The 27,956-nt window shown below is 48.5% G+C and overlaps 1 protein-coding gene and 1 long non-coding RNA gene across 2 annotated transcripts in view; both read right to left on the bottom strand.

The window, feature by feature from the left end:
- Positions 1-27,956, bottom strand: part of SCUBE1 (signal peptide, CUB domain and EGF like domain containing 1) — a 1,434,630-nt gene that overhangs the window by 113,602 nt on the left and 1,293,072 nt on the right. The gene's annotated exons all lie outside the window — the stretch shown is intronic.
- On the bottom strand, positions 21-27,943 carry LOC115090700. Its single transcript, XR_003856474.1, has 3 exons — positions 25,555-27,943; positions 25,203-25,263; positions 21-698 (listed from the first exon to the last, which is right to left on the bottom strand). It is a non-coding gene; the product is annotated as an uncharacterized LOC115090700 (long non-coding RNA).

The raw sequence follows: 27,956 nt of genomic DNA, 5'->3' as shown, positions 1-27,956 counted from the left end.
ATATACTTTTATCAAAATATTAAAACCTTTAAAACATACAATATTTAAAATAAAATGGGGAAGGGGATGGAGATGGGGATGGGAAAAACTAGGGTATAAACTATTTACGTACATGAAAAGGGCCAGAAACCTTTTGAGGCAAGGTCCTGACAGGCCTAGTTAGCTGGGGACTGCAGCAGTTGCCACATGCTTATCAGCTCAAAAGTGGCCGTGAAACCCTTTTGAGCCTAGGTGAGGCACTCCACCACCTTCACTAGCCTCCTAAAGTTGGCTTGCAGTCCACAGACATCCTCCCCATTCTCTGGACTGCTTCCCCGACATCTGCTAGAGACTTGGCCTCTGTGCTAGGAACTGGTGCTCCTTCCACAGACCTGCCTCCGCAGCCATGGGGTGCAGGCTTGAACCTGTGGGAGGTTGCTCAGCAAGCTTTTCGCCTCCCTTATCCAGAAAAGGCTCGGCAGCCTTAAGTCCAATGTCCATAGATCCTGGGGCAGAATGGGATGGAGGCCCTACCAGAGAGGGAAATGGAAGCATTGCCCAAGCAGGCAGAGGCCCAGACACTACCAGCTGTTCCACTGCAGGCCCTGCTGGTGGTGGTGGCCGGTGATCTTCTACAGGCGACACAGCTGCTGCTCCAGCAGGAGGGACCAGGTGCACGCCATCTTCATCTTCCTTTTCCTCCTTAGAGCAGCTGGTATCTGTAAATGGAGACAAAATTGTGTATCAAGCCATCTGCTGGTGTGCTCCAGGGTGTGATATGCAGCTACATAAAAAAGCTGTTATAGTGCATTCTTTTTTTGGGACAGGTGAAGGCAATTAGAAGTGATAATATCTGTGACACACCCATTGGCGATATATAGGTTGCCACATATATATATATATATATATATATATATATATATATATATATGTATAGGATTAAATGGTCAGTTTTCTCAGTGGAAAAAGGTAAACAGTGGATTATCTCAGGGAACTGTACTTGGACTGGTGCTTTTCAATATATTTATAAATGATTTGGAAAGGGATACGACGAATGAGGTGATCAAATTTGCAGATGACACAACATTACTCAGAGTAGTTAAATCACAAGCAAATTGTGATAAACTGAGGAGGACTTTGCGAGACTGGAAGATTGGACGTCCATATGGCAGATGAAATATAATATGGACAAGTGTATGGTGATACATATAAGGAAAAATAACCATGATGTTAGATTCCATATTAGGAGTTACCACCCAGGAAAAAGATTTAGGCATCATAGGGTGCTGCAGCGATCAAGAAAGCAAACAGAATGTTAAGAATTATTAGGAAAGGAAAAGTGAATAAAACGGAGAATATCATAATGCCTCTGTAATCGCTCCATGGTGAGACCATACCTTGAATACTGTGTGCAATTATGGTTGCTGCATAGGAAAATTAGTGCTTACCTGATAATTTTCGTTCCTGTAGTACCAAGGATCAGTCCAGACTGCTGGGTTATGTCTCCCGTCCAGCAGATGGAGTCAGAGAGAAACTGAAAAGGCACCACCCATATACCCTGGTGCGCCCCCTGTGATCCTTCAGTATAATCGATAACAAAGCAGAATGATATAAGAAATCTTAGGTAAGAACCTGTGACAAGATCAAGTTAAACATGAACTCTTTGAAAATGAGGAAAAAACCAGGCTGAAAATGCCTTTGAACGATAAGATACCTGTGCAAGTGTTCCAAAAAGGAAATCTGAAATACAAGTATACTGGCGGGACTGTTACTGACATGGGCGGGCGTCTGGACTGATCCTTGGTACTACAGGAACGAAAATGATCAGGTAAGCACTAATTTTCCTTTCCCTGTATGTACCAGGATCAGTCCAGACTGCTGGGAAGTACCCAAGCTGCCCTAAAAGAGGTGGGACCTCGACAGTCCCGCTCGAAGCACACCGCTACCAAACGAATCTACCGTCGTATCCTGCACGTCCAATCGGTAATATCTAGCGAAAGTGTGCAATGATTTCCAAGTAACCGCCCGGCAAATTTCCTGAGAGGAAACAAAATCACTCTCCGCCCAAGACGCCGCTTGGGAGCGCAGTGAATGGGTCTTAAGACCCTCCGGAACGGCCCGTCCCCGACAAATGTAAGTTGAAGCAATTGAATCCTTCAACCAGCAGGCTATAGTAGCCTTGGAAGCTTTGGTCCCCTTCTTAGGACCACTCCATAAGACAAAAAGATGGTCAGATAACCGAAAAGGATTGGTTATTTCCAAGTACCGCAATAGTGCCCGTCGAACATCCAACCTCCGAAGCTCCGACGCCTCACTGCCGTCCACGGAAAAGGCTGGTAGTTCTACCATTTGATTGACATGAAAAGCTGAAACTACATTTGGCAAGAAGGAAGGGACAGTTCGAAGCGAAACCCCCGAGTCTGAAATACGGAGGAAAGGCTCCCTGCATGACAACGCTTGAAGCTCTGAAATTTGCCTAGCCGAACAAATAGCCACTAAGAAAACCATCTTGAGAGTTAGATCCTTGAGTGTAGCCCTCTTTAGCGGTTCAAAAGGAGAAGTACAAAGGCCACGAAGAACCAGATTCAGACTCCAAGCGGGACAGGTAGCTCGTACTGGAGGTCGCAAGTGCTTGACTCCCTTCAAAAATCGGGCTACGTCGGGGTACATGGCAATGGAAACACTGCCAATTTTGCCGCGATAACAGCATAAGGCTGCCACCTGCATCCGGAGGGAATTATAGGATAAGCCTTCCTTCAGACCTTCCTGCAAAAAAGCCAGAATATGAGACACTGTAGCCTACCTCGGGGTCATGGTCAACCCGCGACACCAAGAGTCAAACACTTTCCATACCCGCACATAAGTAACCGAGGTGGAGGGTTTACGAGCTTGAAGAAGAGTAGTAATGACCGAATCGGAATATCCCTTCTTCCTCAACTGCCGCCTCTCATAAGCCAAGCCGCTAGACAAAAGCGATCGGCCTGGTCGAAAAACACCGGACCCTGCCGCAAGAGACGAGGCAGGTGACCGAGACGCAAGGGACCGTCCACCGCTAGGTTGATCAGATCGGCGAACCACGGTCTCCTTGGCCACTCCGGAGCCACGAGAATGACCTGACCCCTGTGAGATTCTATCCGACGCAATACTTTGCCCACTAGCGGCCACAGGGGAAACACGTACAGAAGAACATGCACGGGCCATGAAAGAACCAGTGCGTCCACTCCTTCCGACCCATGTTCTCTTCTGCGACTGAAGAAGCGAGCTGCCTTTGCATTCAATCGAGTCACCATGAGATCTAATCGGGGAGTCCCCCATCTTTGAACGATGAGTCTGAGTGCCTCTTGTGACAGTTCCCACTCCCCCGGGTCTAGCTGTTGGCGGCTGAGATAGTCCGCCTGAATGTTGTCGACTCCGGCTATGTGTGACGCTGCTATGCGAGACAGATGCTTCTCCGCCCAATCCATCAATCTGTTCGCTTCGGTTGCAACCAGCTGACTCCTGGTACCTCCTTGGCGATTTATATAAGCCACCGAAGTCGCATTGTCGGACAAAACCCGAACTGCTCGGTGCCGAATCAGAGGGAGAAAACGTTGCAGCGCCAGGCGAACCGCCCTGGTCTCCAGACGATTGATGGACCACTTGGTCTGTGGAAGTGTCCAACACCCCTGAGCGGACTGAGACTGACAGACTGCCCCCCAACCCGACAGACTGGCATCTGTCGTGACGATGATCCATTGCGGGGGCTGCAAATCGACGCCCTGGAGCAAATGGGCTGGCTTCAACCACCATTGCAGACTGGCCCTGGCCGGGTCTAGGAGCGGTAAAGGCACCCGGAACTCATCCGATTTGGGATCCCACCATGATAGGAGCGCTCTCTGTAAAGGCTGCATATGCGCAAAAGCCCAAGGAACCAACTCCAGAGTGGACGCCATATATCCAAGAACCTGCAAATAATCCCACACCACCGGCAAAGGCAGAGCTAATAGACGACAAACCTGCACCATCAGGCGCTCCATCCTTGCCTGTGGTAGGAAAACCTTGCCTAAATTGGTGTTGAACAAGGCTCCCAGAAACTCCAATCTCTGGGAGGGAATCAGTTTGCTCTTGGGGTGGTTGATGACCCAGCCAAGGGAGCTCAGACGATGTAGAACCGCCTGTACTGCCTCTTCGCAGAGTAGTCGTGATTTTGCCCGAATGAGCCAGTCGTCCAAGTGCGGATGTACGAGTACACCCTCTCTCCGGAGGCTCGCAGCTACTACCACCATCACCTTGGTGAAAACTCTCAGAGCTGTCGCGAGACCGAACGGAAGAGCAGAGAACTGGTAATGGGATCCCAGGATCATGAACCATAGGAACCTCTGATGAAACTCCTGGATCCCTATGTGTAGATAAGCTTCTGTGAGATCCAAAGAAGCCAAATATTCGTCTTTGTGGACCGCCGCAATGACAGAGCGCAGAGTCTCCATCCGGAAGCGTGGAATTCTCAAAGCCCTGTTGACCTGTTTTAGATCCATTATTGGCCGAAAAGTGCCCTCCTTCTTTGGAACGATGAAGTAGATGGAGTAGCGACCTGTGCCTTGCTCGGCAACCGGTACCGGAACTATAGCCCCTAGAGCCTGTAACCGCGCTAACGTCTGCAAAATCACCTTCTGTTTCTCTGGCGACCCGCTGGGAGAAAATAGAAACAGATCGCGCAGGGATCGTGCAAAATCCAAAGCGTAGCCGTGGTTTATAATGTCGATGACCCACTGGTCGGAGGTAATTCTGGCCCATTCCTCCCAAAAGTGAAAGAGTCGTCCTCCGACTTCCGGAATGGAGGGATGGACCAGCGTCCCCTCATTGAGCCGTCTTATTGTTGGCGAAGGCTTGAGCCGCTCCCGTGCGCGATGGCCGCCGGCCACGAAAGGAATGAGACCATCCTTGTGAGCGCGTGGGTGGTTGTCTTGGGGCATATGATGAAGAACCTCTCCCGGAGCGAAACCGGCACTGTCCACGAAAACGACCGCGAAAAGTGCCCGAAGAATGGAACGATTTGGGCTTGTTCTCCGGCAACTTGAAGACCTTGTTCTCCCCCAAAGACCAAATAAGTTGCTCCAACTCGTCACCGAATAGAAGTTTACCACGAAAAGGAAAGGAATCGAGCTGCGCTTTGGATGAAGAATCCGCCACCCAGTGATGTAGCCATAGTAGGCGTCGTGCTGAAACTGCTGAAGCCATGGAGCGGGCCAAGGTGTGGAGATCATATAAGGCATCCGCAGCATAGGCCACCGCAGATTCCATGTGGTTCACCTGTTCTGCTTCCCCCGGAGGCAGATCCTGAGCTGTTAACATCTGCTGTACCCAGCGGAGAGTAGCCCTCTGTACCATGCAGCTGCAAACCGCCACCCGCACCCCCAAGGCTGAAACCTCAAAAATCCGCTTAAGTAAGACCTCCAATTTCCGATCTTGGAGATCCTTAAGAGCCGTGCCACCCGTAACTGGGATGGTGGTATGCTTAGCAATGGCCGTGACCGCCGAATCCACCTTAGGCACCTTAAGCAGCTCCAAGGACTCAAGAGGGAGCGGGTAAAGCTTATCCATAGCTCGGCTGACTCTCAAGGTGGCCTCCGGAGCATCCCATTCCCGGGACACAATCTGAGAAAGCTTGTGATGAAAAGGAAATGCATGTGAGGGTGCGAGGAGCCCGGCCAGCTCCAAGTCCCCTGGCAAGAAATCTGAGTCAATCTGTGGTACTGGAATCCCCAGCTCCTGAAGGACATGCGTGGTCAAGGGATCCAATTCCTCCTTGTGGAACAACCAGAGGACCTGTGGATCATCCCCCTCTACTGAATCCGTACCCCCCATGTCAGCACCTGAATCCGGGGCGTGTGGATCCTGGGGGAAAGGATCCACAGGAGTGTGCTGTTGAGGTTTAGGAGCCGGGACTGGACCAGAGCTCCCTAATCCCAGGCCCTCGTGACCTGCAGAAATTTTACCACGCTTATCGGGGGCCGGAGACCCCTGCTCCCATTCAGCTTCGGCTTCCAAGTAAGCCTTATGGAGCAACAGCACAAATTGGGAGGAGAAGGGATGTGGCCTCTTCAAAGGACCTCCCTTGTCTCCCAAAGGTGGTAAACCGATGTCCCCTAATGAATCGCAAGGCCGGTGGGGGCTAAGATCCGGCGGAGTCAAAGGATTGATATCCTCTCCCTCCCCTGAAGAGTCTGCATCGCGATCGGGCTCCTCCAAGATGGCCGCCGAGTGTTTCAAAATGGCCGCTGCCCCCGATATCGGGAGCGAGCCATGCTGCTGCCTGCCCGACTCTTTCTGCCGCAGAGGGAGAGACTTCCCGGCCGGGGCTGCTCTCCGCGAAGGCCCCTCGTCCCCGGGAATGCACCGGGAGCAGAGGCCTTTGCGCGAGAGCCGGAAGCCCGGTTCCCCACACGCGGAACAGACTGCCCCTCTAGGCATTTCCCCTGGGAGCAAAAACGGTGCGAAACGGCACAGAACGGGGTCGGGTGACAAGCCACCCCTTCCGGAGACCCAAGTGAGAACAGCAGGCAGAGGAACAAAACTTCAAGAAAAGTACCTCGGGGTTTTTTTTTGTTTTTTTTTTTAATCTCTGTAGCGTTGCCGCCGGCAGCTATGCTAATGCTGCACAACTTTCTTTATATCTGTATCCTCTCTTTTTTTTTTTTACTTTGGAGCCTGCAGAGGGAATATATACCCGTCTGACTCACTTCTCCGAGGTATTAAGCGTCTCTGGAGGCGGAGGGGGAGAGAGACCAGCCCATCGATGAATCCTTCCCCTCCTCTCACTGGGCAGGGGAGGAATGCACTCCGGGAAAAGGCTCCAGGGCAAAGCCCTGCCTTGCCTGCTACGGCTCCCTACTTCTTGTCATACCTTGCTCCTTCTTTCATCTTGATCTATTCATAGGATTCCCCAGATAGCTTAAACCAAACCTGATAGAGGAACCCTTTTTTTTTTTCTCTTAGGAGATCAGGACCGCAGGTTATGCTCTCTCATCTGCTGGAGTCAGAGGTATACTGAAGGATCACAGGGGGCGCACCAGGGTATATGGGTGGTGCCTTTTCAGTTTCTCTCTGACTCCATCTGCTGGATGGGAGACATAACCCAGCAGTCTGGACTGATCCTGGTATGTACAGGGAACTCAAAAAAGATATAGCTGCACTGGAGAAGGTACAGAAAAGGGTGATCAAAATGATAAAGGGGATGAACTGGCTCCCTATAAGGAAAGGCTAAAGAAGTTAGGGCTGTTCAGCTTGAGGGGGATATGTTAGAAATCTATAAAATCACGAGAGGACTAGAATGGGTAAATGTGAATTGGTTTAAAAAAGGTTTGGATAGATTCCAGGAGGAGAAGTCTATAAACTGCTATTAATCAAGTTGACTTAGGGAATAGCCACTGTTATTACTTGCATTAGTAGCATAGGATCTATTTAATGTTTGGATGCTTGCCAGGTTCTTGGAAACAGGATGGTGGGCTTGATAGACCCTCTGTCTGACCCAGAGCCGTAGTGTGCCTATGGCCAATATGGCCATGGCCATAGGCGCCACAGCCAAATGATGCCATACCTCTACCATGTGGGATCTCTAAGTGTAAAAGCAGTGCTGCCCGCCGACCACACTGATGATTTTGGTGGAACCGCGCTGCTTTTCCACTCATAGGCATCAAATGGAGGGGGGAGCCGGCTGCTGACAAAGGAAGAAGCCTTATTAATGACAGTGGGATGGCACATGATTTACTTAACGCTGCTCACTCCCGCAGTGCTTCTGTGATTCCCTCACTCACCCTCCCAGCTCCTGAAGAATCAAAGGATTGTGGCCTTTCAGTGAGGGCTGTTTCTTCCTCCTTGGTTGACAGCACCTGATGACGTCATTCAGGCACCGGCAGCCTGGAGGGAAGAAGCAGCCCACACTGCAAGATCACGATCCTTTAATTCTTCAGGAGCAGGGAAGGGTGAGTGATGGGGATCGCAGCAGCACCGTGGGGGTGAACAGCATTAAGGAAATCATGCACTGGCCACCTGCGGTGAGTGAGGGGATTGTGGGTGAGAAGGTGTGAGATGGGGAACAGGACTGCTGGGGACTGGGAGGGGAGATGGAACTGAGGAACAAGATTTCTGGGGAGTAGGTGAGCTGGGAAGAAAAGGAGGCAGGGGAGCAAAACTGCTGTGAAGTGGAGGACTCGGGGGTGGGGGAGGCTTTTGAGCAAGACTGCTGGGAAGTTGGGTTTCTGGGATGGGAGAGTCATCTGGAAAGCAAGACTGCTGGGGAGTGGGGGTTCTGGGTGAGGAGAGGGTCTATGGAGTAAGGTTACTGGGGAGCGTGGGATCTGGAAGATGAAAGGGGGCTGGGGAGTAAGACTCCTGGGAAGTGGAAGGCTGGGGAGAAGGAACAAGACTGTTGGGGAGTTGGGGATCTCAGAAGGGAAATGGAGCTTCGGAGCAAGAATGCTAGTGATTGGGGGGAAGGGGAACAAGACTTTTGGGGAGGGGGGCTTGGGAGCAAGAGTGCTGGGGAGTGGAAGGCTAGGGAACAAGATTGCTAGGGAGTGGGTATCTGAGAAGGGGTTTGGGAGCAAGAATGCTGGGGAGTGGGGGTCTAGGAGGGCAGAAGGGACTGGGGAACAAATCTGCTGGGGGCTGGTAAGCAGGACTGCTGGAGATGGGTGTATGAGAGCCTGTGTCTGTGTGTGCATGTGTAAGAGAGCCAGATAGTCTGTGCTTGTGTGTATGCATAAGAGAGTGAGAAAGCCTGTACATGTGTGTTGTGTGTGAGCGTGTATGAGAGCCAGAAACCTGTGAGTGAGGAACAGAGAGGATATGTGTGAGACAGAGCCTGTGTGTGCATGTGTGTGAGAGAGAGGGGGTATGAATGAGTGTCTGTGTGTGAGAAAGGGGCTGTGGAATTTCCATTTACTAAGGCCCCTCTGACTTCACTGACAATTTTGGCGGGGCCGTGCTGCTTTGTTGGAGAAGGATTTGCAGAGATAGGTCAGCCTACGTGACCAGACGTTGTTCCCTTGGCCATGGGAGCTGAAGAAGTTTTGAATTATTCTTTTTATTGGTAGAATTTTACTAATTTTATTATTTTTATGAGGAATGGTAATTCTTCTGTTTTTCCATTGTTGCAGTGCATACAGAATTTGGCTTGTTTTATTTATTTATTTATTTATTTATTTATTTATATTTATTTTTATATACCGGTGTTCGATTTTACATATCACATCGGTTTACATTTAAACAAAATTTGCAGGAACTCAACCTTTACCTTTGTCAAATACATTAAACATTTAAATATGGGGATTGTTAACAAGGGATATAAAAGAACATGGGGAATGGCTAACACTACGGGATGCTCGAAGGGGTGCACAAAGGGAAGTGTGTTGTTGTGGTTTCCAGTTCAGTTTTTGTCTGTATATTTCTATTTTTACTTTATAGTCTCTTTATTCTATATTTGACGGTGTATCTGTGTTTTGCATGTGTGACTGAAGTAAGGTGTTCCAATAGTGTGTAGTTTGCATAAAGGGATTTATAGCAGTTTGGCTTGTGCTGTTTTCCTGATAGGTGTGTATTGGTGTTTTAGGCCTGGTGTAATATTTGCAGTGTTAACTTTCATAGGTAGAGTTGTTGCTGTTTGAGTGCTGGCAGTTAATGTTGTTTTGATTATAGAACGTTTATTACATTGTAATTCTGATTTCTTGTGGCTGAGGGTCATGATGCATTATTACAGTAGGCCTAATACCACATGAGTTCCAAGTGTCTTTTGCTTTTTTGCAGGGTTTTCTGGATGGCACCACAGCAGTGAATGTAAATATAATATACATATCGTATGTGATATTTTTACCTCAGAAGACTGTGCTTTGAATGTCCTTTTTCATTTGAAATCTGTTATTATAAATCATAATTTTTTATTGTGTGTGAGGAGGGTGTGATGGGATGGAGGTACAAGGCTGTAAGGTTTTTTTTAGAGTGCCTAATACCCTTGCACTGGCCGTGGGCATTGCTGAATAAACCTTTAACCTCTCAATTCATGGTGTCATGTGTTATGTAACAGGTGAGGGCACAGTTTTTCACTTGGTCATAGGTGCCACATTGCCTGGCTATGGCTCTGGTCTGACTCAGTATGACAGCTTATGTTTTTATGTTCCCTGAGATATGTGAGCTTTTGCACAGTGGACCTTTACAGCATGGTGCCTAGCTAGTGATAAGGGCTTGGAGGTAGCTGTTATAGGAATGACCGCTAGGAGAGCGATCCCGACTTGAGGGGATTGTGTGCCCTTGGGCCTCGGCACGATCCCAGATGAATCCAAGACAGCACCGAGGGTTGGCGAGACGTGTCCAAGCATGGGTGAAGACAAAGTTTAACCCTCTGCCAGACCTGCATGCTTCTGGAAGCATGTTGGTTAGTGAACAGTCCTCCGACTGTTCCCAGCCCATTCGGACCTGCTGCTAGGTATCGCAAGAAGCAGCAGGCCGGACTGAGGATGAGGGCAGACGGAGGCCTTGTGACACAGAATACTCAAGACATGGATGAGAAGACTCTGGAAATGGATGAAGATCTTGGAAGACTCTCGACGAGAAGAGGAACTTGGAAGACTCTTAGATGAGATGAGAAGCTGGGAAGGTTCGGACATTGGCACTGTATCTCAGGGCACCCTACACAGCCCCCCTACACGGGTGGACCCAATGGGCTGGTTGCGGACCACCCTGCCCCACTGTGCTCCCTACACAACCTGAAGAGGCTGGTCACGGACCACATGGAGAGCGGGACAAGCGCAAGAAGGGAATCCAGCTGGGACGAGACTGCAATGACAAGGCAAGGTGTCATCTGGAGAACCATAGGAGCTGGAGGGTCCGGAGAACTCAGAATGAGAGAAGGAGGAGCGAATCCTTGAAACATCAGGAAGTGGAACATCAGGAAGCCTGGAACATCAGGAAGTGAAACACCAGGAAGCCTGGACTAGGAACCTTGGAACATGAAGACATGGAACATCAGGAAGCCACAGGAAGCAACGAAGACTCAGGAAGCAAGATGAGACATGGAGCTCCAACGAAGAACGAAGACCTGACGGAGCGCTGGAAGATGAGACTTCCATGAGCGAAGAACTCCAATGCAAGGCCAGGCTGAAGTAGAGAAGAAGCCCTTAAATAAGACGGACACAGGAAACCAGGTGGAGCTGACTTCCGGTGGGGCCAGGAGGACCCCACCTATGCTGCCCCTTTAAGAAGGGGAAGAAGACGTGGGCCTGCCCCTTAGGAAGGGGGCAGGACCTTTGGAGAGCGGCCATGCTGCCGCTGAGATGCTGAGGTTCAGGAGAAGCTGGGCCTGCGTGCAGGCAGGCCCCGACGTCGGCAGCAGCTACTGCTGCTGCAGGAGGGATCGGAGGTGGCTCCAGCCGCCAAGAGAGACCGGGGCTTGCAGCCTCCGGGCCGCGAATATGGAAAGATGTCAGCGGCGGCCCCAGCCGTGTTGAGGCACGGCGGCACGGGCCGCCGTGCTGGAGAGGCACCCTGAAGTCTGCGGCTCCTGCCGTGGTGAAGACGACAAGTTGACTGTGGCTCCTGCTGCGAAGAACGTCGGCGGCTCCGGTTGGAGAAGGCAGCACCGGAGGTGAGAGGCCTGCTCGCGGGGAGTAGCTCCGCGGGCAGGAATCATAACAGTAGCCCCAGTGTCTAGCTAGTATGCGTTAAAGTGCACCTTAGATTCCAAGCTGTCAGTGGCCATTATGCAGCCATAAGTCATTGTTGGATGTAAGGCCTTGACATTTCCTGATAAGGGTTTTAGGAGTAAATTCTGCTTGCTTAATTGTTGGCCTGTAATTGCATTAAAAGTCTTGCTTCATGACAGGGTAGACCAAGACCCAATGATTTTCTATGGAATAAGTTAATGTGTATGAGGGTTTCTTGCAGCTATTGGCAGAGACAGGGCATTGTTGAGTGATAGGGCAACAGAGGGAACTGTGATGGAAGTAGGAAATAGCAGAGTTGCTTATCTGTCACAGGTGTTCTCATAGGACAAACAGGATGGTAGTCCTTACATATGGGTGACATCATCAGGATGGAGCCCAATCACGGAACACTTTTGTCAAAGTTTCCAGAACTTTGACTGGCACCTACTGGGCATGCCCAGCATAGCACCAACCCTGCAGCCAGCAAGGGGCCCCCTTCAGTCTTCCTTTTTCTGCGCAGCAGTAGCCACATGGGTTAAGGAGCTCTTCAGAGATTCCTGATAGTAATTTTTCCTCACGGAACTTCATCAAAAATTTAAAAAACATTTTACCTCACAGGAGTACCCTTATCGATATCTTTGCTCCGCGGTCAAATGGTAAGTTTTTTTACCTGCTTGCGGTCGATTCCCGTCGAGTTTTTCCCTTGCAGCCTACTGGCCATCGACCACACCGCGGCTAAATTTTGTCGAGGCCATGCCGTCGGGTTTCTGTCGGTGCCCTGACTGCACTTGAACGATGTCCATTACTGACCCTCACACAGTCTGTGTGATGTGTTTGGGATCCGACCATGAGAACATAAGAACATAAGAAATTGCCATGCTGGGTCAGACCAAGGGTCCATCAAGCCCAGCATTCTGTTTCCAACAGAGGCCAAACCAGGCCACAAGAACCTGGCAATTACCCAAACACTAAGAAGATCCCATGCTACTGATGCAATTAATAGCAGTGGCTATTCCCTAAGTAAACTTGATTAATAGCCGTTAATGGACTTCTCCTCCAAGAACTTATCCAAACCTTTGTTGAACCCAGCTACACTAACTGCACTAACAACTTCCTCTGGCAACAAATTCCAGAGCTTTATTGTGCATTGAGTGAAAAAGAATTTTCTCCGATTAGTCTTAAATGTGCCTCTTGCTAACTTCATCGAATGCCCCCTAGTCCTTCTATTATTCGAAAGTGTAAATAACCGAGTCACATCTACTCGTTCAAGACCTCTCATGATCTTAAAGACCTCTATCATATCCCCCTCAGCCGTCTCTTCTCCAAGCTGAACAGCCCTAACCTCTTCAGCCTTTCCTCATGATGTCCTTACTTGCACCAAATGTTCCCAAATTACACTAAAGGGTTGCAAGGCTAGGCTGGAGAAGATGGGACATCTCTTTCGGCCAAAAATCCCGACTCCATCGATAGCTTCGACGTCGTCTGAACTAGTACCGTCTACTTCATGCCAGCACCGGGAAACTGCTGCTGCCCGACTGGCTTCGACAACTCCGCGGGTGTCGACCCCCTCTGTTCTTCCTCAGGAGAAAGACTGAGGAGAACATCGAGAAAAACCTTGACACTGCCATCGAAAAGCTCAGGCCACTGATACAGGCAAGCCCTCAGATCAACGTCATCTGAGCCACTGACAAAGAAGTCCTGAACAGAAAAGGCCCCATCCTCTTCTGTCTCTGGGTCACCGAAGCATTCCCCACCTGGACAGGTGCCGGGATCCGCGATTCCATCTTCACCGGTGGACCCTCCGACTATGCCAGTGCTGCCTCCTACTCCGGAACTGGGTATCCATGCCCCAGGTTTCCGTGAGGAAGTGGATCATATGATCCAAGAGGCCATCGGTAAAGCACTCCAGGGGTTCAAACCTCCATCGATTCTGATGCCAGTTCCTGCTCTGGCCACCGATCCGATACCCATGGCGCTTGCACCGCTATTGGCAAGAATGAATAAGTTAATTGGTGCCCTTCCACCAGTATATCCGAGGGAACCGATGGCTCCAATTCATTCCTCACCTATACCCTTGTCATCGGAAGAAGAAAAATCACTGATCTCCATTCCGCTCTCCGGAGTGCTACCACCGACACATCCATCGATGTTACCAATTCCAGCGGTGCCTCCATCGATGCCTTCGATGCCTCCATCGATGCCTTCGATTCCACCTTCAAGGCCATCGATGCCTAGGCTTGGACCTTCTGGAATAACATCGTTACTCCCTTCTGATGAATATATGGGAGCTGGTGATGAGCCATACAATCCCTGGACCGATGATTCGTCCTAGGATTCAAATGATCTGCCTTCACAGCCCTCTCCTCCTGATGAAAGAAAGCATTCTCCTCCAGAGGACTTGTCCTTTATCAGCTTTGTTAAAGAAATGTCTGAAACAGTTCCATTCCAGCTTCAGACTGAAGAGGACTCTAGGCATCAGATGTTAGAACTTCTCCAATTTCTTGATGCTCCTAAGGAAATCATGTCTATCCCTATTCATGACATCCTCTTGGACCTTTTAAAGAGAAATTGGGAGCACCTAAGAACATAAGAACATAAGAAAATGCCATACTGGGTCAGACCAAGGGTCCATCAAGCCCAGCATTACCATTGCTAATGGCAGTGGCTATTCTCTAAGTGAACTTAATAGCAGGTAATGGACTTCTCCTCCAAGAACCTATCCAAACCTTTTTTAAACACAGCTATACTAACTGCACTAACCACATCCTCTGGCAACAAATTCCAGAGTTTAATTGTGCGTTGAGTAAAAAAGAACTTTCTCCGATTAGTTTTAAATGTGCCCCATGATAACTTCATGGAGTGCCCCCTAGTCTTTCTATTATCCGAAAGAGTAAATAACCGATTCACATCTACCCATTCTAGACCTCGCATGATTTTAAACACCTCTATCATATCCCCCCTCAGCCGTCTCTTCTCCAAGCTGAAAAGTCCTAACCTCTTTAGTCTTTCCTCATAGGGGAGCTGTTCCATTCCCCTTATCATTTTGGTAGCTCTGGCTCTACGGCACCTGTCAACTGTAAGGCAGATGCCACCTATCTAGTTCAGCCAGCCCCTGGCTTCCAGAGAACTCAACTAGATCATCATTCAGTGGTTGTGGAGTCAGCCCAGAAGAGGGCATGATGCTCCAAACCCCATTCTTCCATTCCCCCAGGAAAGGAACAGAAATTTCTGGATGCGTTTGGAAGACGAGTATTTCATGGGTCAATGCTCATCTCTCACATTGCTTCCTATCAATTAAACATGACCCAGTACAATAGGGCCCTGTTTACAAAGATTCAGGAATTTGCTAAAGCCTTACCTCTGCAATTCCAGGACCAACTTCATGCCCTATCACAAAAGGGTTTAGATACTGGAAAACATGAAGTGCGTTCGGCACATGACATCTTTGACACCGCCTGCAGAGTTTCGGCGGCAGGAATTAGTGCGAGAAGATGGGCCTGGCTAAAGTCTTCAGACCTCAGACCAGAAGTAGAGGACAGGTTAGTTGGCTTGCTCTGTGCTGGGGATAATCTTTTCGGAGAAAAGATTCAAGCAGTAGTGGCGCAGCTCAAGGACCACCAAGAGCCCCATGCGCCAACTCTCCTTACTGCCTTCTGATCTCTCTTCCTCTTCCAAAAGATCTTTTAGGAGAGACTCCAAGAGACAATTCTACTGGCAATGGAGATTCTATCCCCCGGCGTCCAGGTCTCAAGCTTCTAAGCCTTACCAAAAAGGCCAATCCAAGCAATCTCGAGTACAGAAGTCACAGCCAGCCCCCCAGCCAGGTCCAGCGACTGACTTTTGACTCCTTCCTCGAGAGCAGTACCCAGCCTCCACTTCCGACCATTCCTGTCGGAGGCCGGTTGTGCCACTTCTCCAAACCATGATATTAAAAAAAAGCCTTAATAGGCAATACGATTTGACAAATACACACAAAAGGACTTCAAAAAATGGGGAAGTAGTGCACTTTTTTTATTTAAAAAATTTCAAAAAACTCCTTCAAAAAAATTGTTAAAAATATTGGACCAATGATTAAAAGAATACCCCTTTGATTTATCGATGGAGCATTACTTAAGGCTCTAAAAGATATCAAAGTGAGGGGATGATATGAAGGTTCCTTAAATAATTAATTTAAATTGTGGTGGATACATCCTTTTGTGTGTACTTCTCCAAACCATGGCATACAGTCACCACAGATCAGTGGGTACTCGCTGTAATAACCCAAGGTTACCACCTCAACTTTCTCTCTGTTCTACCGGATTCCCTACCTCGGCTGACGTGGGGAACATCCGACCACTCGCCACTTCTGGAGCAGGAGGTCTCCCTCCTCCTCCAGTCCCGAGCAATAGTACCAGTGCCCCTCTCCCAACAGGGGCAGGGGTTCTATCCCTGGTATTTCCTGATACCAAAAAAGTCAGGTGGTGTTCACCAAATACTGGACCTTCGCAACTTAAACAAATACCTACAAAGAGAAAAGTTCAAGATGGTGACCTTGGGTTCTCTTCTTCCCCTTCTCCAAAGGGAAGACTGGCTCTGCTCTCCAGACCACCTACACACACATTTCCATTACTCCGTCATATCGCAGATTCCTGCACTTCCTAGTAGGCTCGAAACACTTCCAATATTGAGTGTTACCATTCGGCCTAGCATCTGCCCCACGAGTCTTCACCAAGTGCCTCATAGTGGTAGCTGCCTTTCTAGGGAGTCAAAGTGTCCATGTCTACCCCTATCTCGATGATTGGCTGATCAGGGCTCCTACTCAGCAAGCTACACTGACGTCTCTACGTCTCACATGCCATACCCTGATCTCCCTAGGGCTTCTCATAAACTATCCAAAATCCAGGCTAGTTTCCTCTCAAACCCTATCGTTTATAGGGGCCGACTTGGACACTCTAAAAGCAAAAGCCTTCCTACCTCAGGATCAAGTTTTCACTCTCGCTTCTCTGGCCCATTGACTGCAGTCTCGACAACACTCAACTGCACGTCACTTTCTGATCTTACTGGGTCATATGGCCTCCTCAGTGCATGTCACTTCCATGGCCCGCCTAGCCATGAGAGTAATGCTGTGGACTCTAAAATCGCAGTGGATTCAGTCTTCTCAGCCAATGTCCACCATTGTCCACATCACCAACCAGCTCCGCTTATCACTGGCTTGGTGGATAAACCAATCCAATCTGCTTCAAGGCCTTCCATTTTAGGCTCCAGACTCTCAAATAACCTTGATAACAGATGCCTCCAACCTCGGCTGGGGTGCACATGTTGCAGACTTGCAAACTCAGGGCATTTGGTCTGCAGAGGAAGCCAAACACCAAATCAATTTCCTAGAGCTTTGTGCAATCAGATATGCTCTCAGGGCTTTTCAGGATCACCTTTCCAACCAGGTCATCCTGATTCAAACAGACAACCAGGTGGCCATGTGGTACATCAACAAGCAAGGGGGAGCGGGCTCCTACCTCCTGTGTCAGGAAGCTGCACAGATATGGGCGGAAGCCCTTTCCCACTCGATGTACCTCAGGTCCACCTACTTGCCGGGAGTGGACAACGTGTTGGCAGACAAGCTGAGTCGCACTTTTCACCGCACGAGTGGTCCCTCAACCCCACGGTAGCAGACACGATATTCCAACGTTGGGGTTACCCTCACATAGACCTCTTTGCGTCAATTCACAACCGCAAAGTAGGGAATTTCTGCTCTCTCACTCGCAGCCAATATCTTCAGCCAAGAGATGCTTTCTCCCTTTCGTGGGCCAGCGGTCTCCTTTATGCGTACCCTCCACTTCCACTCATTTCGAAGACTCTCGTGAAGTTGCGAAGGGACAAGGGACTAATGATTCTCATAACCCCTCATTGGTCAAGCCAGGTCTGGTTTCCAATTCTCCACGACCTATCAGTACACCAGCACATTCCTCTGGTGAAGGACCCGCTTCTGATCACTCAGAACAATGGCTGCCTTCGTCACCCCAACCTCCAGGCCCTCTCCCTGACTACCTGGATGTTGAAAGGTTAATCCTTCAACCTCTTAACCTTTCAGAGCCGGTTTGCCGTGTCCTAGTAGCTTCACGAAAGCCTTCCACAAGGCAGTCTTATCGTTACAAATCGAACAGGTTTGTGGTATGGTGTACTTCCATGTCCATCGATCCCTTCACTTGTTCCACACCAAAGTTTTTGGACTATCTCTGGCACCTGTCAGAGTCAGGTCTCCAAACATCTTCTATCAGAGTACATGTCAGTGCGGTAGCTGCCTTCCATAAAAGTGTCGGGGATGTACCTATTTCAGTACAACCCCTTGTAACATGCTTTTTGAAGGGCTTGCTCCACCTTAAACCTCCACTGTGCCCTCTGGGACCTCAACTTGGTTTTGGGGTGGCTCGTGAAACCGCCATTTGAGCCTCTCCAATCCTGTGATCTCCGCCATCTTACCTGTAAGGTAATTTTTTTTTTGGCAATCACATCTGCTCGCAGAGTTAGTAAGTTACAGGCCATAGTCACCTACCCACCTTACATTAAACTTCTGCATGATAGGGTAGTACTCCGCACTCACTCTAAGTTTTTGCCTAAGGTAGTATCGGAGTTTCATATCAATCCTTTATACTCCCCACCTTCTTTCCCAGGCCCCACTCAACCCCAGGAGAGCGGGCTCTGCATACCCTTGACTGTAAACGTGCTCTAGCATTTTATCCAGACCGTACAGCTGCCCACAGGAAATGCACTCAATTGTTTGTTTCTTTCGATCCCATCAAATTGGGCAAACCTGTGGTAAGCAGACTCTCTCCTCCTGGTTAGCAGACTGTATTTCCTTTTGTTACCAACAGGCAGGCAGGCATTCCGCTTCAAGACCGTGTTAAAGTGCACTCTGTCAGGGCCATGGCAACATCAGTAGCGCACCTACGCTCGGTGACGCTTGCTGACATCTGTAAGGCTGCTATCTGGAGCTCTCTCCACACCTTCACAGCCCATTATTGTTTAGACAAGGCTGGCAGACAAAATTCCATCTTCGGCCAGTCTGTGCTACGCAACTTATTTGCGAACTGAGTTACCAACATCCTTCCGCCAACCCGGTAGGGTTCAAGAAGCCCTCTACCAAATTCCACCCCAGTTCTTGTGCCTGTTGCACATCTTTGGGAACATTTGATGCATTGCTCAGGCATCCTCAGCTCGGTACTCACCCATATGTGAGGACTATCATCCTGCTTGTCCTTTGAGAAAGCAGAGTTGCTTACCTTTAACAGGTGTTGTCACAGGACTAGTGCTGTTGGTCTACTAAATTTGAGTCAGCCTGTAGCTTGCTAATCACCCTTATTTATTTATTTATTTATTTATTTATTTATTAACTTTTATTTACCGACATTCGTGGAGCACATCATGCCGGTTTACAAAGAACTCAATTGGGAGATACAGTATAACGATATAACAATATGACATTGAAACCATAAGAAGTTACTAAACGAGAAACAACAAACAGAAAACCAAAAAACAAAATACAACAAAATAAACAATATTAATGAAACCAAGGAGTGGAGATTTCAAGGAGGGTAGGTGAGGGAGAGGGGGGGAGGGGGGGAGGGTAGGCAGGGGGGCAGGGCGAGGGGGGGTAAGAGGTAGAAGGTAGGAGGGGGTGGGAAAAGGGGATAAGGAAGGGAAGGGGAGAAAGGCATAGTTTGAAGAAATAAGGGGAGAGAAAGGGGATAAGGAAGGGAGGGGGAGAAAGGCATAGTTTGAAGAAAATAAGGGGAGAGAAAGGGGATAAGGAAGGGATGGGGAGAAAGGCATAGTTTGAAGAAATAAGGGGAGAGAAAGGCAGAAAGGAGGGATACTATGTACAGATGACTAATGTACAGGAATCACTTAACTAAGTAGGATAATGGAAGAGTTGAAACAGGCGGTATTCACTGGGATAAAAATTTCTTCAGAGGGTATAAAAGGGAGAGTAGAGGGAAACGTGGAAAATAAGGGGAAAAGGGAGATGGCCCCCATATGTGAGGACTACCATCCTGCTTGTCCTGGGAGAAAGCAGAGTTGCTTACCTGTAACAGGTGTTCATCCAGGACAGCAGGATGTTAGTCCTCATGAAACCTGCCCGCCACCCCGTGGAGTTGGGTTCGTTTACGTTTTCTTATTTTATTTTTCGCATGTACTTTTTACTATAAGACGAGACTGAAGGGGGACCCCTGCTGGCTGCAGGGTTGGTGCTATGCTGGGCATGCCCAGCAGGTGCCAGTCAAAGTTCTGGAAACTTTGACAAAAGTGTTCCGTGATTGAAAACTTTTCTGTCAAAGTTTCTAGAACTTTTGACTGGCACACTGAGCATGCTCAGCATGCCATGATCCCTCAAGCCACAGGGGTTTCCCTTCAGTCTCATTTGTAGCAAAAGGTGCAAGCGAAAAATAAAATAATAAACCGTTTCGACCCAACGCCGCGGGGTGGCAGGTGGGTTTTGTGAGGACTACATCCTGCTGTCCTGGGAGAACACCTGTTACAGGTAAGCAACTCTGCTTTCTCCCAGGACAAGCAGGATGGTAGTCCTCACATATGGGTGATTAGCAAGCTACAGGCTGACTCAAATTTAGTGGACCAACAGCACAAGTCGTGCAACAGGCATGACAAGTAGTGTGCTCTTGGGAAAAATGAGGAGCCTGAAAATCACAGCAGTTTGGATGTGGAAGGAGTTGGGATTACATTGAAAATAAGTTCTTTAAGACAGATTGGCCAAAAGCTGAATCTTGGCGTCCTTCCTTGTCCAAGCAGTAATGCGCAGCAAATGTGTGAAGAGAGGTCCATGATGCAGCTTTACAGATGTCAGCAATCGGTACTGAACGATTGTGTGCTACTGAAGTTGCCATAGCTCTCACTGAGTGCACCTTCACTCATCCCTGGAGAGGAAGGCCTGCTAGTCATAGCAGAATTCAATACAGTCTGCTAGCCAATTGGAGATAGTTTGTTTGCCCACTGCGACTCCTGGTTTGTTTTTATCAAAAGAAACAAAGAGTTGGGTAGATTTCCTATGGACTGCAGTGCGGTCTAGGTAAAATGCAAGTGCACGTTTACAGTCCAACGTGTGTAAAACTTTCTCGCCTTGGTGAGAGTGAGGCCTTGGGAAAAATGTGGGCAAGACTATAGACTGATTCAAATGGAAGTCAGTAACTACCTTGGGAAGGAATTTAGGATGAGTACGGAGGACTACTCGGTCATGTAGGAACCTGGTATAGGGTGAGTATGTAACAAGTGCTTGTAACTCACTAACCTTCGAGCAGATGTAATGGCTACTAGGAAGAGAACTTTCCATGTAAGAAATTTAACATTTCAGGAATCTATAGGCTCAAATGGAGAACGCATGAGCCTTGTAAATACTACATTTAGGTCCCATTCAGTGACTGGTGGCCATAAAGGGGGCTTAAGTTGTAATAGACCCCTCATAAATCTACTCACTAGGGGTTGCGCTGTTACTGGGGCATCCCCTACTCCCTTGTGGTACGCTGAGATGGCACTCAGGTGTACCCTCACCGAAGACGTCTGGAGACCAGAGTCTGAAAGGTGCCAGAGATAGTCTAATAAAGATGGAGTGGGGCAGGAAAAAGGGTCTATACCACATGGCAAATCTATTCCACTTAGAACTATAGAATTTTCATGTGGAAGGCTTTTGTGAAGCTACTAGCTCTTGAGAGACATCAGTTGAAAGGTTGAGTGGTTGGAGGATCAAGTTTTCAACATCCAAGCTGTGAGGGATAGGGTCTGAAGGTTTGGATGGCGTAACTTGCCTTGGTTCTGAGTTATGAGAGTGGGCGCTGTGCCCAGACGAATTGGTTCTCTGATCGAGAGGTCGAGAAGTATGGGAAACCACACTTGTTGAGGCCAATAAGGGGCTATGAGGATCATTGACCCTTTGTCCTGTTGCAGCTTCACAAGAGTTTTGGCTATCAGCGGTATCGGAGGCCTGAGTTCCAGGAGCGAGCAAAGGCGTCTATGGCTAATTTGTTTCGCTGCCTTTGCAGGGAGCAGAATCTGTCCACTTTGTGATTCAGTTTGGATGCAAAGAGGTCTTTTCTTGGTTGACCCCAGTGTTGGAAGATTCTGGTCGTTACCACAGGATTGAGGGTCCACTTGTGGGAATGGAACTGTCGGCTGAGGCGATCTGCTACCACGTTCTCTATGCCTGTCAGGTAAGTGGCCTTAAGAAACATGGAATGTGTTAGGGCCCAGTCCCAGATCTGTGCGGCTTCTTGGCAGAGGAGATAAAAGCCCGTCCCTCCCTGTTTGTTCAGGTACCACATGGTGACTGTGTTGTCTGTTTGAATGAGAACAGTCTTGTGTGAAAGGCAGTCCTTGAATGCATAGAGAGGATAAAGTATAGCTCGAAGCTCTAAGAAGTTGATCTGAAATGTTTCTTTGAGCTTTGTCCAAGTACCTTGAGTTTGAAGATTGTTCACATGTGCTCCCCAACCCAAGGTAGCTGCATCTGTGGTCAAAGTTACTTGCAGAACTTGTTGCTGGAAGAGTAGACCTGTTAGCAAGTTGTTCTTGTTCATCCACCAGAGAAGTGATAAACGTAACTGGTGGGTTACTTGGATCTGGGATGAGAGCAGTTGAGTGGCTTGGAGCCACTGAGTTTACAAAGTCCATTGAGTTATTCTCATGGCCAGCCTGGCCATAGGAGTGACGTGGACTGTGGAAGCCATGTGCCTTAGCAATGTTAGAAATTGATGGACTGAGGCTGTGTTCTTTGTGCGCAGAGATATAGCTAGTTTGGAGAGTGTGTCTGCACAGTTGTTGGGTAGGAAGGCTCTGGTTACTGTGGTATCCAAATCTGCTCCGATGAGTCAGGAGGTGAGATGGAGTCATGTGGGATATTTGGTAGTTGATGAGAAATCCCAATGAGTGTAGCAGATTTATAGTGAGCCTGAGAGTGTCGAGAGCTCCTTGTTTGAATTGGCTCTTGAGGAGCCAATCGTCCAGGTAAGGGAAGACATGTATGTGACTCTTGTGTAGATGGGCTGCAGCCACTGCTAGGCACTTTGTAAATACACGGGGTGCCGAGGCAAGTCCGAAAGCAGGACCCGGTACTGAAAGTGTTGATGTCCCACTATGAAACGCAGGTATTTGCGATGAGGTGGGAAGATTGGAATGTGAGCATAATCGTCTTGAAGATACAGAGAACAGAGCCAGTCTCCTTTTTGTAGAATGGAAAGTATAGTGCCCAAGGACACCATCCTGAATTTTTATTTTCGAAGAAATTTGTTGAGATTGCGGAGGTCTAAGATGGGGCAGAGGCCTCCTGATTTCTTTGGAATGAGAAAATAGCGGGAGTAGAATCCTCTGCCCTGCTGTGCTTGGGGAACAGGTTCCACGGCCCTGGCACCCAGAAGGGTAGACAGTTCTGACTCTAAAAGTGTTGTGTGATCTTTTTGAATCCACAGTGGATTGGGTGGTGAATCCTGGGGTACCATGAGGAAGTTTAGACGGTATCCCTAGGTTAAGATGGAAATAACCCATTAGTCTGTGGTAAAGATGAGCCAATTGGTTATGAAGTGATGGATTTGACCTCCGACTGGTAAATCTGGTTCTGGATTTGTGGAGGGGCTGCTGTTCTCTGGAAAGGTTTTAAAATCCAGATGCTTGGCCTGTTTGTGGAGGAGGCTGAGTTCTGGATGCTTTAGGCTGTCGAGGATGCCCTCTCTGAGATGGTCTAGGTGTCTGCACGCAAGATGGAGGTAGGTAATAACTGCGTGGGTAATAAAATGGCTTGTTAGGGTCTCTTCTGGTTGATCTTCTGGCAGAAGAGGGGGCCTCAGTAATGACCGTTGACAATTGGTGCAGGGTCTCATTGTGGTCCTTCAATTGAGCCACTGCGTCTTGTATTTTATCACCGAATAAGTTTTCACCGGTGCAAGGCAAATCAGCCAGGCTATCCTGGACTTCAGGTCTTAGATCTGAGGCTTTTAAACAGGCCCATCTACTGGCACTGATTCCTGTTGCTGACATATGAGAAGCTGTCTAGAAGGAATCATAGGCAGCACAAACTTCGTGTTTACCAGCTTCAAGGCCTTTATGTAATATGGCATTGAAGCTGTCTTGCTGCTGTTGCGGAAGAGTGTTGGCTACTTTCTGAACCTGTTTCCAAAAGTTCCTCTGTTACTGTGTCATGTAGAGTTGGTATGCAGCTATTCGTGACACCAGATTAGAGCCTTGAAACATTTTATGACCTAAAATGTCCAGGAATCTTTGATCTTTGCCAGGAGGTGTTGAGGAATGTGGACAAAGTCTTCTGGATTTCTTTTGTGCTGATGCAACAACCACTAATTGATGTGGCAGTTGTGGTTTTTGGAATCCAGGTATGTGCTGGACAAGATATGTTGCATCTGTTCTTTTATTTACTGGAGGAACAGAACAGATATGCTCCTAGAGACGATGCTGTAGATCTACTAGTACTTCATGCACTGGGATAGCTACGACTTCCTTTGGAGCATCAACAAATTGGAGCACTTCCAATGTTTTGTGCCTTGTATCTTCCTCATTAATGAGATCAAAGGGAATTGTCTCTGACATCTCCCTAACAAAATTGGGAAAGGAGAGATCTTCTGGGGGAGATTTTCTCCTTTCCTCCAGTGGAGATGGTTCTGACAAAACATCCTCCATGGATGTGTCAGTGTCCACATCTTCCCAATTATCAGAGAAGGTTTCTGGTCGAGATCCTGAACGAAGGAAGAAAGCTGGTGGTGTAGGTCTTACTGGTACCGATGGATCCTTCGATGGCCTCGATGGATGTTGCGGTGGTACCGAAGGTAGCTTCGGTGGCACCGGGGGCATCGATGGGAACCATGGGCGTCTTGGTCCCGAGAGCCCTGATGGACCAGGCATCAGTTGAGGCATCAGTGAAATTGGGCTGGAATCAGTGCCCTCGTCATCTGAAGACCCGGGAATGGTAATCGGGTCCTTCGGAGGCTACACGGGTTGCTTTGGCATCAGTGGCTTGGGTTGAGTTGGAAGGGCACCGATGAGTGTATCCAACTTGGTTAGCAATGGTGCAAACATCGATGGCTCCGGTGTCAGTGCCGGTATGGGGGCCGGCACTGGTGGCTGTAGGTCTCGGAGGGCATCGAGCACTGTCTGGCAGATAAAACCATCCAGTTCCTTCCTGAAAGCTGGTGTTGATAGCACAGCTACAGGGGGTGGCAGGCTAGGCGTTACTGGCTGCTCCACAGGGATCTGTGGGGGCTCAGTACCCGGCACCGATATCGGTGGGGATCGCCTTGGTTGCTCCGGTGTAGAGGGTATTCCAAACCGCGAGGCAAATTGCAGCGTGGAAAAAAAGAGTCTGAAGGGAGACCCCTGTGGCTCGAGGGATCATGGCATGCTGGGCATGCTCAGTGTGCCAGTCAAAAGTTCTAGAAACTTTGACAGAAAAGTTTTCCATGATAGGGCTCCGTCCAGTGACGTCACCTATATGTGAGGACTACCATCCTGCTTGTCCTGGGAGAAAGATGTTGACTTCTCCCTGATGGGCATTAGGGAACTTACCTCTGGCTTGCTCCTGCTCCTTACGGTTCAGCTTCTGGGCCACCTTCTTGAGGTCTTCAATCTATACAGAAAAATAAGAATAAATTGCTGTTAGTTCAATGATTCTGGCTCTGTGATCTCCTGAATGGTATGTTTCCACTGATTCAAGTTAACCTTTCAGCCAATGTTTCATTTGCTCTTCGCTTTCCCTTCATGCATCAGTATATGCTGTTCAGTCTTTACCCACACTATCTCCAAACCCACTACCCTACCCCAAACCCTCTCCTATACTATCACTCTCACCTCCAATCTCCCTACCCCAATATACCCCTCCCAACTCCCACCCACTTTCCTATTTCCCACAATGACTTACCCCGCATGGATAAGGAGACTCAAGAATTAAATTGTTTTTGCAGGCTCCACCAGGCCTGTGCAGGATGGCATCATTCCGACAGATCCCACTGGATGAGGAAGAGAAGGTATTAATTGGTTACCACCAAGGATACCAGCCTGACCATGGCCCAGGTGGTAAAATTAGGTTATCTTGCCAGGGGGCCTTCTTTCTTTATCTTTATTAAAATGTATGGATCACCTGGTGCACAAGGTTCTAGGCTATTTACAAAAGGTACATACATAGTGTATTTAAACATAAAGCAATACAAACTGCACATAAACAAAAATCAATTGACAACAGCATCTCATATTGGTCATAAGCAAGCTTGAATAAATATGTTTTCCGCCAAGATCAAAGGCCTTGGGACATGAAATAAACTGCAACTCTTGAAGAAGTGAATTCCAAAACACAGGTGTGCAACCAAGAAAGCCCTCTGTCTCGTTTCATTCAGACATGACATTTTGGGTGATGGCACATCCAGCAAACCCCTTTCTGCTGACCGCAGGTCACAAGATGGAGTATGAATTCGTAAAAGAATGGTCACTCATGGGAAGGAGTCAAGTTTTAGCAAATAGAACACCATCACAGCCATTTTATACTATATCCACCAATAAATGGGTAACAGTGGAGATTATATAATATGGGAGTAATGTGTTCCCTCATGCTTTTACCAGTAATAAGACTCAGAGCTCTGAGTGAAGAAGTCGAAAGACCTAAGTAAGCAGCATTGCAATAATCCAAAATAGGAAAAGTAAGTGGCTGAATAGCAGATAAAAAATCTTCATTATTGAGCAATCGTTTTAGACCATGAAGTACCCTGAGCTTGAAGAACCCAGACTTAATAACTGCTTTGTTTTGTTGTCCAATTGTAAGCCAAGAGTCAAGCCATTCCCTAAGGTTCTTTACATAGGAGGCAACTTATAGCACCACATTGTCAATTAACAGCATTGTGGCTAGTGGCTCAAGAGAAGGGTGTTGAAGCACAAGATATTCCGACTTTTGTAAACTGATGGAGATCTTGTGAGACAATCATGACTGGATTGTAGAAATACAAAGAGATACTAAAGCAATAGTAACAGACCATGTAGACAGCAGATGAATGAAGAATTGCATATCATCTGCATAAATAGGGTACCTCACACTGAGACCTGTAATTATTCTATCTATAGGTGCCAGATAAATGTTAAACAGCACAGAGGACAAGGCAGAACCTTAAAGAACTCCTGTGTGTACTTCTAGCCATTAAGATTGCTTATTACTTAGTTGGACCTGATGCAAGCGATCTGATGATCAGAACCACTTGAGAACTGTTTCTGAAATACCAGTCATGTAACCGGTAGAGAAGAATATAGTGATCCAAAGTGTAGAATGCTGATGAAATGTCAAATAGTGCAAGAAAAAAGCCTTTACCGCTGTCCATGACCCTTCAGAGTGTTGCACTTTGCCCCCGTTTGCCTGCTCCAGCACCTGGTTCAGCTTCCCTTGTGGCCAGGGGTCATCTCCTCTGACTCCAGGCTCCCTGTGCTCCCAGCTCCGCAGTGGACATCCCAGCTCTGTGGTGGGCCTCCCCGTATGGGCTGTGGAGAGATGCCACCATCTTGCACCTCACTCCTCCCTAGGCGTGCGCGCATCTGTTCTCCTTTTGAAGGGGCCACGGCGGGAATCCAGCCCACGGCCCTGGATGATGACAACACTGGGTCCCAGTATATAAGGCCAAGCCCAGCCAGTTCTTCCCTGCCTTGGCAACAGGTCTCCACGCTAGTCATGTGCTTAGTTTTTCTCCCTGCGATACCTCAGTGTTCATGGTTCCTGATTCATCTCCGTTCCTGTTCCTGATCCTGGTACCTGTTCCTGCTCCTGTGTTCTGTGTCTACCCTGCTTGTTGCTATTGACTGACTCCTGGATCTGACCATTGCTTTGCCTGGCCACGCTACCGATTGTCTCCTGGATCTGACCACTGCTTCGCCTGACCACGCTACTTACTGCCTTCCGGGTTTGACCTCTGCCTTGCCTGACTATTCTCTCGCTGATCTCTGGTTTTGACCCATGCTTGTCTTGCCACTTTTCCTTGCCTGTCACCTGCCCTGACTTCAGCCTGCTTGACAAGGCTCCATCCAAATTCACTCTGGACTTGGCCTTTCAGGCTTAGGCCTATTCTTTCTCGGGCACCCCCTGTCTGCCTTCTGTTCTCCCTAGCGCCCGGGTCTCCGGGACTCCGCCTCGTCCAGATCAGACCATTAACTCCTAGCGCTCCTGACCCCTGGCTGACCTCCTTGTTGTCCCTCAGAAGACCTCGGACGGAGGCCCACCTAAGTCCAGCTGGCCTTGATACCCAAGGGCTCATCCTGCGGAGAACGAGAGCTGGTATTGGCGAAACTCTA

The sequence above is a fragment of the Rhinatrema bivittatum genome, chromosome 4, assembly GCF_901001135.1.
Source record: "Rhinatrema bivittatum chromosome 4, aRhiBiv1.1, whole genome shotgun sequence".
Taxonomy (NCBI): Eukaryota; Metazoa; Chordata; class Amphibia; order Gymnophiona; family Rhinatrematidae; genus Rhinatrema; species Rhinatrema bivittatum.
The sequence above is the reverse complement of the archived record's forward strand: the minus strand, read 5'-3'. Positions and strand labels throughout refer to the sequence as shown.